The sequence below is a fragment of the Artibeus jamaicensis genome, unplaced genomic scaffold (genome assembly GCF_021234435.1).
Source record: "Artibeus jamaicensis isolate MK-2021 breed Jamaican fruit bat unplaced genomic scaffold, CSHL_Jam_final contig_685, whole genome shotgun sequence".
Classification (NCBI taxonomy): domain Eukaryota; kingdom Metazoa; phylum Chordata; class Mammalia; order Chiroptera; family Phyllostomidae; genus Artibeus; species Artibeus jamaicensis.
The window spans coordinates 9,775,088-9,789,043 of record NW_026521924.1 but is presented as its reverse complement, the minus strand read 5'-3'; positions in this window follow the sequence as shown (position 1 = coordinate 9,789,043).

Sequence of the window (13,956 nt, the reverse complement as noted above, 5' to 3'; positions counted from 1 at the left end):
ATCTTAAGGCAATACTCCCTCAGAGAGATCCTTCAGGGGGGCTCTTCCTTGGTATTTGTTCTTCTGAGGAGCCTTTTCCAATTACCAAGAATTTTCTGCTACTCTAGAACAACCGTTGCCTCAAAGGTGCGAGCTTAAAAGCTACTGTTTGCCTCTGCCAGCTTCACGATGAAATCATTCCCATGTAGTTTAGATTCCCCCAAGTACAATGTTATTGTACATTATTAACCTCTGTGTTCTCATTCTGGTATATGGCCTTGCTGGCAGGAAAAAGACATGTGACATTATAGATCCTTAACATTCTTTATACACGGTGAGGAAATTATGTAGTACCTCCATTGTCACCTTTGATTAGCTTTTTCCTAAGATGGCTTTAAAATTTGTTGGCTTGGCCTTTGAAAAATGAAGAGTTGAGAAAGTTTCACCTTGCCTACAATTAACTTTCTCAGTGCATGGAGTTTAAAGCCAAACCCCTGTTTCTTGCTGAAGCCCCTTTAGCTAGCTCATAGACCAGTGGACACACTAGTTTTTGCAAGGAAAGGGCTACTCTTGACCTAGCAAGGTCAGAGCTAAGATCCTAGGAAGCCAGTTTGGTTGCACACTGTCCTTCTGATTTCAAAGCAAAGCAGTGTAAGGAGACAGCTTGGAAGTTGTTTTATTTTCTCTAGAGTGGACTTATGTTATCAATGGCAGAAAGCCATGAACCACAAAGATAAAATAATGCTAACCAGAGTGCTAAGTAAAGAAAACAAAGATGGCTCCACAATTAGTAACATTATATATGTTAGTGCTAAGTAACAACAGATGTTTCTACAGACTGAAGCATTCCTTGCAATCCATCAGAAACCAAAGACCTCTGATACCACAAGCCATTATGGTTATCTTGGGCTTGGAGGAATGATGGTCGAGTCCATTGGTTTGGCAAAGTGGGGTTGCTATTGAGGGTGTTCCAATCTACCTGTGTCATCCTTACCATGCTGCACACTTGTGCTGAGTTAACAGGGCGACGTGTGCTGTAAAACCTGGTTCTGTAAAGACATGCACTAGCCATGAGTCATTAGCAAGCATGCGGAGCTAATTGGCAAAATACTCATAAAAGATTTTGAAGGTGGGTTAATTACAATTCATTACACCGTAAACTGTCCCCAGGCTATTGTTAAAAAATGCAGGAGTTTCAGGGCCCATTATTTTATGATTCATTTTGCCATGTTGTGAAAAACAGACTCTAAATCAAACTACATTTATTATAGGTCAGACCACAAAATCTTTATTGGTTTTTCCAACATTCCACCCTCGTTATATGAATTCATATGGACTGCACATTTCTGTCAATTGGCAAGAAAGCATGAAATAAAATTTATGATATTTTCTTACCTTATCCTCAGTACAGCCTTAAAAATCACAAGATCTAATTGCTTCCCCTATTTCTCCAAGTTCATGAGAAAAATAAGTATTTCAAAATCAACTCTAAAGTTCTGATGATTGGAAACAACTAAAGGATAATGAAGTCTGTCTTCTAAAGGAAGCATTTTAAAGAATAACCTAAGATGCATCATCCCTTTGAAATTTATTAAAGCTGTTCTTTCCCCCACCTAGAAAAAATGACTAGGATGTACTTTTCCTTTGGGGATTAATTTAAAGTCCATTGGCTTCCTAAGCATTAAGCTTGTTCTCTTTGTCCCCATCTTTGAATGTATCTTTTTTTTTTTTAACAAATAAAAAATACATAATTTATTTCTCAAAAAAAACGGTGATACATTTGCATGCCTCCTGTTATTACCACAGACAGACTTGGTCAGAATCATGTAAGGTCTCGTAAGTGCTCATTCTGCACCATTATATGTAATTGTTTGTTGCTTAATGCTTTCAATTATGTCAATTTTCTCTCTGTGACCCAAACCACCTTCACAGCGACAGCCTGGTCTACTTATGACCAGGGATGAGCAAAGGACAAAATGCCAGGTTCACTTCCAGCCCTCAAGAGTTCAGCAATGCATTTGAACCTTATCTGAACTATTAAAAGCTTTGACTCTGCAGAAGCCCATGTTTGAGGAAGGGGAGGAAATCTGTGGTGGAAGGAGGCTTGGGGGTGGAGTGTGGGGTTTTGTTGGAAATTGTGCAAGAACGAGTTTCCTTGTGAGCGATCTGGTACTTCCTGATTCTGGCTGGGCCAAAAATACCACAAAAGTCTTTCTTGAAACTTCCAAAATCTTTGGAAGGCCTTCCTCTAAGCAGTTTGCCACTTCTGCATGCCTGGGTTTTGGCCAGGGCTGGAGACAGAAGTATGTGCAGGAGGAAACAGTTTAATAGAAAGTTACCTGGATACTTGAGAATTGTCAAATGAGGTTTACCTCTAATGGAATAAAACCTGAATGGTTTGGCCGGGGACAATGATTTTAACCACTTCCACCCCCTTACAGAAAGATGGGCCTGCAAGGCAACATTTGACATTACTAAGGCAACCCACTTATTTTATAGAGGAAGTCAGGATATCCAGAGAAGCCATGTGACTGGACCAGAGTGAAGTCTAGCAAGCTGGTAAAGGAGTACAAGGGAAGAAGGAGTGAGCCAGCAGATTCCCAGGGGCTCAAGTCCTGCCTTTACTCTGCCACTAATTACTGGTATGACCTTGGGCAAGTCATTTCACTCCTCTGACTCTCTATGGGTCATTTCAACCGCAAAATACTAAGTTGAACATTTCTGTGGGATGAGAGTTCTGAGAGGGGGTGATTTAGAAGCAAGGCCTGGGTGGACGAGAAGAGTGTCAAATAGAGAAGAGAAACCGCAGCACCCAGGCACGGCTGGTAAATGAGAAAACTTTGAATGAGAAATAAGGAACCTGATAAGGTGTTTGTTTTACATTTGGTAACAGGCAGATAATTATTTTTTAAAAAAAGCTTAGAGAGAGAGATTGGGATGGGAGTAAAAGGCAGAAAACTACACTTGAACAACAATTAAAATACAAAAAAAGGTTAGGAAGTAAAATTGTGTGATGTTTTGTGAAATAAAACAATCTAAAGAGAAAGGCATGAAAGGGAGAAGTGCTTAAATGAGGGAGATGCTAGGACAAATTAGTTTCTTAAACTCTGCTGGGTGGGACTTAAGGCAAAAAGTATGGAGCGTCCTACTCGGCCAGGATAATCCCAATTTATTCTTGAGAGTGAGTTTTCTTTAAAGAAAGTTTTCTGAGGCTAAAAAGAAGCTTTCTGATTGCTGAGCTGCAAAAAAAAAATCGAGAAAACTAGTGTCATTTTTATGAGTTTGTTTACTGTGACTCTTAAAAGATAAAATTCCAGGGCCTTAAGTGGAGGCAGTTTGAAAGTATGTATCCTATATAAAATACAAATAGAATGTGCAACGTGGCCATTCTTTTTTTAATTGTTTATTCTGTTGCAGTTGTCCCAATTTTCCCCCTTTGCCCTCCTCTGCCCAGCCCGCCTCCACTCCCACAGCCAATCCCCACACCATTGTTCATGTCCACGAGTCACTCATACATGTCCTTTGACTAGTCCCTTCTGATTGGGAAGTAATGTTGGCACTAGAAATCTCTCAGCTGAGCTCTCCAGGAGTGCAGGGGCAGTCCTTCTACAGCAACTGCTGTTCCCCTTTGGGTCATGGTCTCTTGACCAAAGGCTTTCAGTGTGTGAGGGGAAAGAACCAGGATCCAGTGCCACGCCCCCCTGTCCTGCAGTATTATTGGCTTCCAGAAAAATCTGAGGACAGTGGAGGAATTGGGGAACAACAACGATAATCAGTAACTCAAAAGTATAAACAGTGAGAAGGAAGAATATCCAGGAAAACAAGAACAACCAGTAAGCATAATGGCATAATAGAGAACCATGGATCCTGATCAAGTCAAAATTGGTGGTCTTGCAGTGGGCAGTTTGACACTGGGGTCTGATGGACAAACCTTCCAATGTTGATTTAGAAATTGCATAATGGGAGCAAGAGAGAAGGGATCCCTGCCCACAGCACTACTAATATGAAGATGCTTCTCTTTGTTAGGCACAGAGATCATTTTTAAAACGTATTAAGTGACAAGATTATCTTGTTTTCTTTCTTTTGTACCCAAAGGACCTTCCAAGCTTCGCCTGCATGATTGCTTCTTCACTAAGCTCTTACTCTGAGGCATGAAGGTTCTCGCCAGTACCTCAAGTACCTCAACTTGCTCCCTACTGAGATTGCCTCAGCTGAATAAAGCAGAGAGAGCTGTTGATTTCAGAGCCAAGTGCAGAAAGCAGCTGGCTCCCAACTTGTTGTCCAAGGGAGCCAAGCAGAGCAGAGCTGACAATTGCCCTGGCCAGTGGGAGCAAGAGCCAGGCACCTGTCCAGTGCTGCATTGCATACTGTCCTGTGCCGGGTCCCGGGGACACCTGTGGTGAGATGGCAGTTCATCCTACCTCCTTCTCCCTCCACAGAAATCCGGCTGCTGCCAGCATCCCCCAAGTTCCTTCTCCAGGCAGTGATTTAGCATTTTGCTCCCTAAACAAGTTAGGAGTCTCTCTCTTTCTCTCTCTCTCTCCTTCCCGCTCCCTCTCCTCTCCAGGGAAAAAACGTACACAAGGAAAAATGATAATGTCTTTATTTCATTTTTACATGAGGCTATTAAAGATAGCATGCCTAGTCTTTGGGGAAGGGCAGGAGGTCTGTGGTGTTGACTGTTTTTGTGAGGTGTTGGAAGGGAAGGGGTTTGGGTGTGTACATTTATCTGTTATCTCGGTCTTGAGAAACTTGAAATCTGCATCTACAAAGACTAGCCCTCTGTAAAATGTTGGTAAATATTATGTAGAAATGAAAGAATTTCATTTCTAGGTGTGCTGGGTTCAGGCTGACCCCCAGGAGAGGGCATTGAAAAAGGAACCACAAAACTCTGGGCATGAATCGAAACGGACATTTCACAGATCCAGGGTGAAAATGCTTATCAGCAGGTCTGGTCTGCTCTACCTCAGGCAAGACTGCCCACTGGATTGACCCTATGACTTGAGACATAGACACTGGTTTGGGAATCAAAAGAACCAAGTTCAAGATCAGCTCTGTTGCTAACTCACTCGGGCCTTCAGCAAGCTTTTGCCTTTGCTGGGTTTCAGTGCTCCCATTTGTAAAATGAGAGGATTAGACATCACCTCCAAAATGCTATGATTTTCATAAATCTGGCCATGCTTACACTGTGGAGCCAGCAGCCCTAACCTGAGCCTATGAACCAAGTAAACTCATTTCAAGTTAGTTTCTTTTCTTCACGCAGGAAACAAAAAGAATCCAGTGTCCCAAAGAGCCCAGGGAATCAGTCTTGTGTTCAGAGGAGAACCTTCAGATGACAGTGGCCTGCATACCAGGCACATTCCTTCGCCATAACCACAAAGAGCCTGCATATATTTGTTGTTGTTTTTAATTGCAAACTTTTCTAACAATCTGCCCTTTAGAAATGATTGCCCCTCTCGGAGGATCAGATCACCGCCCAGCCAGTTCTCAGAGTAAATTAACTGAAGAATGCTGAGGCTGGAATCTATGATTAGAATGCCTGGCTAAGTAAAGATGAACATGTACTTCCCCAAATGGGTCAGCTATGACCCGAGATATCCACAACAGGGTGGCAAATGACTCATGCTGCCTTGATAGCCTCTCTAATGCTGGATTTACATCTGGATTTAGAGCTAAAAGTGGGAGGTAAAGCTGAAGGGGCATAAAGGGGATAGGGAGGGAATTCAGAGTCAAGGGAATTTCCATCCAAGCTTTTCAGAAGCAGGAATCCATTCTACCTTTGTCGATGACTGTGGTTTGCTAGGATCAAGATCAAAGGAATCACCGTGGGCAGAGCCATGACAAATGCGAGGTGCAGTCTGGTGAAACCTAGCATTAGCTCCTCTCTTAGGCTGCCGTCTAGACTGGAAGTAGGTGCTCGTGCCAGACCCAGCTGAGTGTATAGTCATTGTGCTCCTTCATGACAGGGCAAAAGTTCTTCTCTGTCCCCATAGCCAGGGCCAGCCCAATGGGGCTCAATGTGGCTGAAGCTCCAGTGGGAAGAGTAGCTTTTGTGCGAAAATGGGGAACATGGAGTAAGCATGGAGCTAGGTGGTCGACAGAGATGCAGATGTTAGTAACACACAGCTGCCTTGAGTTGTACGTCTTTCCTCATCCTCCCCTGAGGGCTTTGGAGAGTTGCTTCAAAACTGCTAAAAGGTTGTTCATCTGTAGGCCCAGAACACTTACAGACATTTGAACTGGCATTCACCAAGAATAGCACTGATATTTCTTTCTGATGGTCCACATGATTTCACAGAGCTTCGGCTTGTTTTCTACAATAAGACAACCCAAGTACCTGATGAAGGAATATTCTGGGTTTTGAGTGGGCAGTGCCACTTCTACATTGCCTGCTGCATAGCACATCAGCATTAGCAACTGTTTAAATACTATTGCATCATGAGAACACCAGCATAGGAAACACACACACACACATACACAAAGATACCAATGGCACCTTCCAAGTTTTCATGCATGCATTATCTTATGTGGCATTTATGTGGATCTTGTGAGGTGGGCAGGGGATATCCCAATGCACATTTTAAGAGTGGACCTCAGAGAACCAGAAAAGTCAGGAATCAGGGGTTTGATTGTGCTACTGACAAACAGTTCGAGTGTCACTCAAGGCAAATTTCACTTTCCTTTTCTATGACCTGGTCCTTAAATAGGGAGGGCTGGGGCTGGGGGTGGGGGCATTAGTATACTAACTTTCAGAGTGATGAGGCCCATCATGGTATAGTCACCAGACAGAAAAATTTACAGCCTTGAAAAATGACAGTTATGGATATAATACAGAAAATGATCATGGTATAATGCTCCATAAAATATCAAACACGAGACTGGTTGCCTATCTAGTTTACAGCTCTGTGAAAAGCTGTATAGGAGAAGAGGGAAAGGAAACAATGCAAATTTTAGCTAAGGTTACAGTAGGATAATTCTTATGTATTTCCATTTTCTATGATATGATCAGCTGTATCATTTCTTGCAGATTTAAATGTAAGTTAATTTGTGATCAGAAAAGAAGGACGCCCACCAACCATCCCCAGCCCTACAAAGGGATTTGACACTTACTAAAGTCTTGAGCAAGTTATCTGAGCTTCAATTCCCTTAACTATAAAAGGACTATAAATATCTTAACCTATTAAGTATGAAGTCCTTACTTTGTGCCAGACAATTATCCTGAGCATTTTCACTTGTACTAACACATTTAATCCTCGTTATACCCAGAGAAGTAGGTCTTATTAATTTCCGCACTTTACAGGTCAGGAAACTGAGGCAAAGGGAGGTTAAATGAGGTCAGACAGCCACGAGTGGAGAATCTTAGAGCAAATCAGGACAGGATAATTCCGATGCCTATGGAGTCGCCACTGGGCCATATGATTTCAAGGGATGGTTACAAAATTGAATCTTATTTCTTGGGAAATCTCTGTTGCAGAGTTGACACATTACAGACACTAAATAGATGTAGTTCTTCCTTAGATTCATCCATTTCTAAGGTTCACAAGTACACATAGAAGTTAAAAAGTGATGTCTGAACAACTGAGCACTGAGAAAATTGGTGTAAATTTGTCATTTGGTCACTAACTTCACTGGGATCAGTAAACCAGGACTAGTAATAACAAAGAGGTACTTCTGGAAATCACATGGCTAACTTTAGAAATGCGTGTTTTTATCTTAAGCAAAATCATCATGAACGTGTTCTGATATTATCTTATGTTTCTACTCCCCCCCCCCACCACAAGCATTTGGGACTTAAAGTAAATCTGAGCTCACTGTACCCAGAAAATCTTTTTCTATCCTTTTCTCCCCTAATAATCCCTCCTACTAGCACTATGTGTGGTAGGGGACATGGAGGTAGCATTACACCTAGAAAATGGAATCCACATAGTTCTGATTCTTTTCCTTGCAAAACATTGATCTCTATGAGCTATTTTGTATGTTGATGCCTATAGCCTCTTAAGAGCTCTTTTACATGGGTTTTATAGGCCCATTCAATGACTTAGTAGTTAATTCTTGGAAGCTATATGTTGCCAAGCTAACTCTCCACCAAAGGTTTAAGTGCAAGTGAACTCTCTTAACCCAGTTGGGAATGAGTTTCAGCTACTTTTGTTTCCTTGCATGGACACTTCTATGACAAGATAAGCAGGCACCACCTTCCACTAAATTAGGAGTCTTGGTATTTAAATTTTGTATGAGGATCATTTCTAAATGGTCATGTGACTTTGGGCAAGTTGTTGAACCTCTGTGGATTTTTTATCCCCATGGAAATTGAGTGAACTCTATGGGTTAAACTTCCTCCCTTAGGAAAGCATAAGGTTAGGTCAAATTATTCTCATGAAAATAAAAATATTGTTTTGTGTGAACTGTTTGATGCCCATTAAAAACCAGTGTAATGTTGTATATTTCTCATTTGAAAGGAAGTTTCTGGCTAGAAACTCAACAGCAAAGTGAGAGGTGGGCTGGATGTTCAATTGGGTGCCTCCCATGATACAAGTCCATTATTTTACAATTCCTGCTTCTGGTACCACCCTCCATGCTCTTTGATAGGTTTAAAACTAGAGAACAAGAGTTTAGATGCTCAACTATATGGTAAACATGTGTTGGAAAACCTTGTGGATGGAGTCCTAGCTTCCTAGTGGGAAGCAGGAAACTCCATAAAGAGTCAGAAGTGGAGACCATACCTGGTACAGGTCTCGTTAACTAGACATTGTCCTATTAGGTTCCCTAATTATTGGAAAAGTCTTCTTCCTCCGCACTCCAGTTTCCCTTCCTTCACATTGTACCTCCCATGCGTTTTGTGACTGATCCAGTTCATTTTCTATCTAAATGATTAAAGCTAGGTTTGGCACCATCCCAGGACCAGCCCGCTAAGTGTTCATTTATTCCCCGTAATTTAAGGCTTCTAGTGCCAGGAGTAATAATCTTCCTCCCTCAGACCACTCTGGCTGCAGAAACCTCAATGCCAGCCTGGGGCAAGGGAAGGAGAGGTAGAGGACAATATAATTGCTCATAGATTTTTGAAATATTTCCCTGTGGAGAATTTTAACACTTGGGAAAGGTTCACTGACTTTCAGATCACTTTTTAGGGATGGTAAGCCTGGAAAAGAAAAGGAGGGTGTATGGTTTTGAAGTATCTCTGCTTTAGAGAAAAGTTTAAAAAAAAAAAACTAATAAAAACCAGGAGCAGCTTGAACACACCTAGACAAAACAGTATATCAGGAAAGAGAATGAGGGAGCTATCCTTTCTCATTCTACATTCTTTTTATTATCAGTTTTCATTGAATAAATGAATAGGTAGATAAAGAATCAGTGATTGAGTACATTTATGAATGAATAAATGAATGAATGAATCATAGATCAGTGGCTCTTAAATCTGACTCATCTTTAGAATCAACTACAAGCCCTTTATTATAATACAAATCCTGGGAATATCCTTTGGAAATTCCGATTCATCGGGTCACAGATGGAGCCAGAGATCTGTGTTTTTTAACCGCTTCCCAAATGATTACAATAGTCACCCAGGTTTGGTAACCCAAGGCCTACAGCATAGCTGTAATCTAGATTTGATTCCTTCTAATTTTTATTCTGATTGAGGGCCCCACACTGATTGGCCCCCATACTGAATTTCATTGCATATTTATTAATCAGTTGTTATTTCCTCCTCGATCAAACCAGCTTATTACTCTGCCTTCCATCCTTTTATGTTGCCAACAAAACTCTGTGACTGCTATTTTGCAAGAATTTTTTTAGAAGGTTTTACATTAAAATAATCATTTTTCCCCCATCATGTTCTATCTCAACTGTTTGGGAATTGTCCATGCTCAAACGGTCCAAGAAGCCTGGCTTAGTTTATTTGTTCTTGGTAGAAATAAGGTTGCTTTTGAAATCCATGGATTTTTAGAAATACCTGAACCCTCTCTTTCTGTCTGTTTAATCATTTATTCAATAAATCTGTATTAAGCATCTCTAGTTTGTTAGGAACACTGGGGATACAAAGATGAAAGATATGTTTGCTTATGGAATTTACAGACTAGTGAACAAGAACTAGTGAATAAGAATGTAATTATTCTATAAGCCACATATGGTAAAAGTAGATATAGGTAAGAAAGTTGAGGTGTATTTTGGGTCAAAAGTATGATATGTCTTGAACACAAAAACCAAGATTTAGGGGATGAAGGAGGGCTAAAACATTGTGTATGCAGCCATAGAGGTAATGCCCTTAAAACCTCGGAGAGCTAAAAGGAGCCCTGTGCGTGTGTTGGAGGGGTTGCTGGTGGGAGATGACACGGAAGATGCAGACAGAGGAGATATCATGACATACCTTGAATGTCTTCCTAAAATGTTGGATTTTACACTGAAGCAATGGTAATCCCATAATCGACTTGAGCATGAGATGGATACAAACAAATGTAGTGGTACCTTGGTACTCATCACTAATTTGTTCTGGAACTCATGATGGTGCCAAAACCAACGAGTACTGAGTGATGAAGCATTTTCTTTTGCAGAGTGGTGTTGTGACTCATACAAGTTCTAGCAAATGCGACAAATCCTGAGCAAAAGGATCTGAGTGCTGAAACATTTTTTTCTCATCAAAATGCAATAAGTGCAGGGTTTGATGAGTTCTGTAGCTGACAGGTACTGAGCTACATATGACTGTATATGAAGAAATGCTCTCTCATTATTGTGGGGGGTTCACCTGACCTAAAATTTGCCATATTTGAGGCTTCGAGACCATGAAAAAAATAATAAGGCCACGAAGAAGTCACCACTGGGATTTAAAGAGAGAGGCCAGCCCTGGCTGGTGTAGCTCAGTGGATGAGCACAGGCCTGTGAAGCAAAGGGTCGTTGGTTCGATTCCCAGTCAGGGCACATGCCTGGGTTGCAGGCCAGGTCCCCAGTAGGGGACACATGGGAGGCAACCACACATTGATGTTTCTCTCCCACTCTTTCTCCTTCCTGTCCCCTCTCTCTAAAAATAAATAAATAAAATATTAAAATAAAAAGAGAGAGGCCAGAGAGGAAAATGAATTGATAGAAATAATTGATAAACCTTGGTGATACACAGGCGTTGGTGGCAGGGGTAGCAATAACAAAATAGGGGGTCATTAGAATATTCTCAAGACCTTGATTACCTGGAGAATGGTAGTGTAGTTCATGGAATCAATTATTTGGCTGACTTTCATTCATTTTCCTCTGGTATCCAAGGAAAATACTGACAGCATCACAATATGAGGACCTAAATCCAAGCACTTGAGCAAGTGGCTTTTTTTTTTTTTTTGAGTTCTTATCAAGGCTAAAAAATCTTCTAAGCACACATGAAAGAAACAGCAGGGCCACGGCTACTTTGAACTTACTGCACATGATTCCTTTCATATAAGATGTACTTGACAAACATTAATTAAGTCTCCCAGCACCCCTTTGAAGTAATGCAGGAAATATGTACAGGTGGGTAAACTGAGGCCCCAGGAACTGGAAGGAGAACCTGAGGACATACCAGGGCAGGTGCAGCATTTGAAAAGACCCCCATATGAGGCCCCTGTTTCTCTGATGAGAACAGATGTGGGCGACTGTCTTTAAGTAAAGGTCTTCCAGCAAGTTCTCTAAACCAGGCAGGATGAGGCAGGCTGATTATTTACTCCAGTGGCCACACACTCTGACCTCAGACCTGGCAGCCTGGAGTTTTATAGCTCACCTTGTCTACTTACAATCCAGACCCACTGTCTCCTTCCTGAAATCTACAGCTGCGTCATATCCCTTCCGATACCTGTGTCCTTGCAACTGGCTGATGGTTTGAGAGTGAGAAGGTGGGGTGCTTGATTTCATGGCCAAAAAAACAATCTGAGTCATTTTTGTACCCAAGTTTCTGCTTTTTAGTTTTTCTGTTTTGTTTTTGCAGTTTGGCCCCTTTGGTTTAGTGTGCAAGATGTTTATTACAGAGTAGATAGAAGTGGGTACACGGAAAAGCTGAGCTGTGATTAGCTCCATCAGCAGCTTTGGCAAAAAGCTATGGATGGCTCTGAGGCTAAAATGCCCCTTCTGCATTGGTCCAAGTTGGTTATGATAGCTGAGCCTTTGTGCTTCCACATTGATCAGTCATTGGACATGGCTAAGGCTGTAGCTGAGCCAACCCCTGAACTGGCTGGTGGTGGAAGGCTGCGCACAGTACATATTAAAACCTTACCTTCAACAGAGACCAAAGGGATGTTTGCTGGGGGTGCAGTGGAATAGGGTGTGTTGGGGGATGAGTAAAAAGGATGAAGGGGAAATATAGTCTGTAATATTGTGATAAAGGTGGCAGATGAGTATTAGAATTAGTGAGTTGATCACATTGTAAGGTACAAAAATGTTAAATAACTATATTGTACTCCTGAAATTAATACAGCATTGGATACCAACTATATATAAATAGAAAAAATAAGAAAATGGAAATAAAATCTCATCTTCTGCCTGCTAAACTAGATGCATCCAGAAAGATGGGCCTTTTTAAATTGTGTCTGCTGCCTAACTATTGATTTATGATTTGTTCTATCCAATTTGCTATTCTATCTATTCAATATCTATCTATCTCTCTGTCTGTCTGTCTGTCTGTCCATCCATCTGCCTACCTTCCTATCACACCTATAGCATGTGTGCTGTTGGAAATGATATTAAGTTCTATAGTTCTATACTGATAAAAGATTAAGTCCTTGTTCTTAATCTTAATTAGACTGAGGAAGATTTCAGTCTAGTGACTGAAACACAAAATAGATAGAAACAAAAATCAGCTTAGAAAGAGCCAAATGTTTCAGAGAGGAAATGCAGAAAGTAAACATTGCATATACACTGTCGAAGAGAAAAAGATGGGAAGGAATATCACTGTCTTCAGTGACATAAAAGGTCTTCTTCATAATAATCCAACAAGATATGTAGGTCACCAGCAATTTAAGAGGTTACAAAGAGATACGTTTGAAACTTATGGTAATTAAGAAGTATTTTTATTGTGCAATGGGCCTTCATTGTTTCAAAGGGACAAATTAAAACAATTACTCAGAGAAAAGAGCACATTTTAAAAACTGAAGATTTTGAGTTAGTGGGAGTGTGAACAATGAGATTTCTGTGTAACACATTGGTGATATAAAGTGTGAATATTTTTGCCCTTTTTCACTGACTTTATTTCTAATACATCCTTCTGAATCTGCTGTCTTTTTTTCTTATTAGATGTTGTAATTTTTTCCCAAAAGCATTTCTCAAAGAAATAATAGATTATAAACATATTCAGTTGCCTTACGGAATGTAATGGCCCCTTGGAAAATCCTGTTCCAGTTAAAATTTCTGAGGAATCTATTCAGAGATGAGAGTCTTGTAGACATTTTATTCATTGGTTTGGTTAACCATTGGTTTTCCATTTTATTTACTACATTTCCCTTTTTCTCTGTGATTTAGCTCTCTGAAACATTTGGGCGGTTTGCATGAAAGAGGCTATATCATAAATGCTTTTAGGGTCTATATGATTTATACATACAGCACTCATGATTCATGTCTCAAATGGCCATGTTGGTAGTTTTTTTATTAAATTCTTGATTTATGTGAAATAGATAAATACACGGATCTTTCAGAACAAGGGTGTCTGTGTCTGGGGCAGAGCAGGGAAGGACGGGAGGGATTTGTATGCATGAATAACTCCCTATTGCTCCTAATGGAATTTGCACAAGGAAGACTCCTGTATTCCACGACACAGTCTTTCTTCATTCTAGCTTGTGGTTAGGAATATGTTATTGATATCACAACTTTAATTTCCGAGCCATGTTAAATCGATCCATGTTTTAGATGTCCCCCTTAAAGAATAAAACATAAAAGAATATGCCGTTTTTCTTCTCTCTTTCCCCATGTTGTATTTGGCGAATTACCTTGACATTCTAAAATGTCTTATCTACCTCTGATTTTAATCTTCTTGAGGAC